At 34.6% G+C, this 4,544-nt stretch overlaps 1 non-coding gene across 1 annotated transcript; it reads right to left on the bottom strand.

The window, feature by feature from the left end:
• Positions 1-2,659: 2,659 nt before the first annotated feature.
• LOC143559051 (U5 spliceosomal RNA) lies at positions 2,660-2,777 on the bottom strand. The gene has a single exon (XR_013139857.1). It is a non-coding gene; the product is annotated as a U5 spliceosomal RNA (small nuclear RNA).
• Positions 2,778-4,544: the final 1,767 nt, after the last annotated feature.

Genomic DNA, 4,544 nt, shown 5'->3' with positions numbered 1-4,544 from the left:
ATGGGTCTGTATGCAATCTATTTAGCTGGGTATTCACAATTCCTAAGTGGGGTTGTGGATATTTAAAATAAAGCCAAAGAGCAAACCCTTTTAAGTCTATAAACATGATCACAACAGTACGAAAGTACAAATACACTACAGACTTGATCAGCCACGCTGTTAGTCGTGTGGGGTCTCCTTGCTCGCGTCTCATTATCATTAAGAAACGGACCACAAGGGACACGCTACATGTAAGCCCTACAGATAAAATTTTGCATACTCACCTATGGTTATGGATTTGGGGTATTGCTTGATAACGGGGGTATGTCATGTTGTGGGGAGCACTGGCTATAAATAATTGAACCTTAATCATATCTAATGGCTGCTTGGTAGACTTTGATGCTTAAGCTTAGTTGGATAAACAATACCCTTGATCGTCTTAACTATTCATAATTATTGAGCAACAAAGTTTTAATTCTGCTAATTTTGAGGTTTAAGTCAAGTTGGGGTGGTCTTGTCCGGTAAAAGCAGAAAATAAGCGGGTCTTAATTGTGTAAACCACTGAGTAATATTGTCGGATCTTATTTGTCTCGGTAAAGATTAAGGCATGGGTTTAGGTGGACAACAATATCGATGATCGCGGTTTTTGCGTTTTTCTGAGCTTTAAAATATAACCTATATGTTTGATTTAACTTTGATTTTCCGATTCTGATCCAACTGCATTAGACTTTTTCAGTGACGAAAAAGGTTTAAGTGTGGGGATGTTTGATGTGTAGTGAAACACACTTACTTTCCGTATCATTTTTATCATGTTTTAATTGCTTTTTAGTATAATTATTAAGTTTTATGGTTTGTTTATGTTTGATTTTACAAATATAAGTGTTTACTTGTAGGTTGTGGAGTTTAGTGGAAAAAAGAGGCAAATTGGAAGATTCTAGGGGCTTAATTGTCAAAGTTTCAAAGTTTAATCAAGGCCCGGTCCAAGCCCACAAGTTAGGGGCCTAATATAACATTATATTTAGTTAAAATAATCATTATTCAGTCAATAACCAGCTGCTAATCCCGAAAATACACAAACCTTAACTCAAAACCCTAAGTTGCGATCGCAACTTTTTGCCGCCGGCCGGAAAAAGAAAAAAAGAAGGGAAGCTGTGGCGGCTGTGATCTTTGGCGGCTGGAGAAAGAAAGAAGGAATCTTGGGCAGCAGCTAGGGTCATCAAACATTCACAAATCTCAGCCATAAACCTTTAGTATACATCTCTAAACTTTGTTTATCTTTCAAGAACCCTAACTCTATTGATTTGGTCTTTTGATTTGAATTGTTTTGCAATTGTTTGATAGTTTGTCTTGTTATTGATTGAGTTTGGGTCTTGAATGAGTTTTATAATGTTTATGATGATGTTTGTGATGTTTTTATTAAGTATGCATGGCTGTCCAAAATCTATGTTAGGCTAAACTTGTTTGTTCTACCTAGGATAGATGATTGTTGAGTAGTTTTGACTTGTATAATGGATTGTTAATGTTCAAGACTTAAATTATTAATGTAAAGTTTAATTAAACCATGAATTAAATTGTGTGTGATGGCTGTGTTTTGTTTGTAATTACTTATAATCCTCTTGCATTCGTTAATTGAATCGGTTTTGGTTAATTGATTGCTTGTTAAGCTCTTTACTTGGTGTTTTGGGTTTATTTGCGGGGTGATCAACCGTAGGGATAAGTGGGTAATATATCATATAAAATCAGTTAGAATACACCTTCTTTGAGACCGAGAGGTGATAAGAAGTAACATTGTCTCGTTGCTTTTACTTGTTAGAATTAAGACCGCGCGAGAGCGGGTTTTGTCTTGTCAAGTTTGAGTGTTTATGTGCAATTAGTTGGTTTAATTTGGGTTAAGTTAAATTGTTCCTCTATCCTTGGTTGCGTAGTATTCGTCTCCATTAGGATAGTGTGTCGAGGAGAGTCGACAATTGAACACGTTAATAATTGTTTGTCCGGTTTGTTCTTTAAAATCAACTAAAATGAGTTAGAGTTTGTTAGAGAGACTGAGAGGTAATTTGACTTTCTTAAACAAGTTTTAGTTGTGTCATCTTTTATAATCGGTGTCTTGAATATTTTCAATCCGTTGTCTTGTTATTTCTTTCAACATGATTCATTCCTAGGTAGACGTTTTTACATATTGAATTTAAATCAAAGTTTTCTTTAAGAGTTTTGTTAACAGTTTTCTTTTAATTAAGTTAAGTAGTTAAATAAAATCTTAAAAATTAAATAAATATTATTTTGGTAAGTCTTGGTTAGAGTTTTCTTAATCATAAACGTTTTCACGTGTCTTTGAGTTCGACATCCGGACTTCCTTGATGCTATACTATTTATGATCGGTACACTTGCCGGTTTTGTGTGGTTTCTATAGGATTTTCGTTTTTATAAATTTAAAGCTTAATTGTGATTCGTTCTTTATTTATATTATACATTTTCACACATCATATATATATAACTAACTCTAAGAGTTAGTTGAGTTAGTTAGACCTGTAACAACTCAAAGTCAACTATAACAAACTCATGGTCAACAACAGAATACCCTCTAATACAAACAAGCAGCAACAAAAACAAACTTACATTTGAAGGTTGGAGCCTTTCAACAAACAAGCAGCAACAAAAACTTACACTTGAACAATTGGTTGGAGCCTTTCAATAAAGAAAGGACTCTCCAAAAATAGGCGTATGCCACTTAGCGCAACGAATACACGGTATTCTTTAGTAAAAGGCGAAATGATAGTTCGCTTTGTATTCACTGCGTGGCTGCGTGCCTTTCATCAGGCTCACTTGCTTGCCTCAAATACTAGCTTTCACCTTTTCAGTTTTCTCTAGTCAGCCGATGTGGCATAGACTCCATAACCACTTTTTTTCAATTTTCAATTGCAGACCTCTTTATTTAATGGTTTCAAATCAAGCACTTTCGTAATTCATCTTCTCAAAACTTGCCACTTTTGATTAGGGGTGTTCAAGAAATCCGAAACCGAGACTCAAATAAACCGATCCATATTCTTATTCGGATCGGATCAATCCGAATATCCGAATAACTAATTCGGATTCTGATCGGATTCGGATATGAAATTCTAAAAAGTTTGGATTGTTCGGATTATTCGGATATCCGTTTAATCCGAATAAAAAACATGTTTTAGTGATATTTTCTGGTTTGGTATATTAATTAGACTATTATTTGAAGTTTAAACTTTAAATTTGTGTTAAGAGTAATTCGTATTTTTCAGTTTGTATGTTTATTGTGATTCTAAACTATTAAATGTTATGAACAAAAATATAGGAAAATTTTTTAGGCTTATTTCGGATTATTCGGATAATTTCGGATTTTTCGGATATTATCCGAATCCGATCCAAATTGAATTCGAATAGATTCGGATCGGATAAGAATATTCCTAATTCGGATCGGATCGGATTCCGGATATAATCCAAAAATTCTCAAATCCGAATAACCCGAATAATTCGTTATCTGATCCGATGAACACCCCTACTTTTGATGGAGATTGAGGGCTGGAACTGAGTCCCGGTGGTCAAAGTGTCGACGATATTAGGGTATCAGTTAACACAATGACGTGATATATCAGTCCAAAATTGAACGACATAACTATTGACAATTGTTGCTTCGTCGACATAGTTATTGATGACTCCATTGATATCCACACGCCCAAACCCAACTGGTTTATTGTTTGTTCTCAACTAGATTGTTCTCAAACCAAACTATGAGCCGGACAACTCGTGTTTTATAAGTTAAGAAATTGGTTTGGACCGTTTGGTTAAGTTTCATAATATGACAATCATCAGCAGCATTCATTATGTAAATGGTTAAACTCAATCTCTCGTGCACACCAAAAAGAACCAAGGTTCACCGATGGAATGGTAAAAGCGGTTTGTGATCGTGGTTAGAACCGCACATGGTCTTGCATACTTAAACAATCGAGCATACCTTGGTTTGAATTCGGCTCGTTTACAAGCAAGCCAATTTTGAACGAGACACGAGACTTTTGAACAATTTTACTTGTAACTAACAAATCATGTTTAAAACATATACAATTTTTATAACAAAATGGTTATTTTCAAATCTATATATTTCATATCATATCCGAAATTACTTTTCTTTTTAATTGTAACTTTTGTTATCATTTTTAATAACCATTAATTGAAAATTAAGGTAGGTTTTAATTTAAGAATTGAATCTAACTTAACTAGCTTTTGTAGACCCAAACCGAGCCCATGGTTCCATTAATTAGATAAGACCCAAATCACACACAGATTCTTTGGGCCAATTTGCCATTTTGTTTTTTTAACCCAAATCCATTAATAGATAACTCATCACTATTCACTCATAGACATGTATCTTGTTTGTCTATGGGTAGAAACGAGTCAAGCCGCTCACGAGTTACTAGAGATTGGCTCGTGAAAAATTTAAATCGAGCCAAACTTAAACGTGCATGAGCTCGAGCCTAAGAATAAGCTCACTAAATAAACAAGCCGGAGCTTCAGTTATCAAGCTCGAGCAAGCTCACAAGCCT

This window comes from Bidens hawaiensis, unplaced genomic scaffold, assembly GCF_021521415.1.
Source record: "Bidens hawaiensis isolate Kalapana, Puna unplaced genomic scaffold, B.hawaiensis_p1.1 tig00001087_1, whole genome shotgun sequence".
Lineage (NCBI taxonomy): Eukaryota > Viridiplantae > Streptophyta > Magnoliopsida > Asterales > Asteraceae > Bidens > Bidens hawaiensis.
This window is presented reverse-complemented; position numbering and strand designations above follow the sequence as displayed.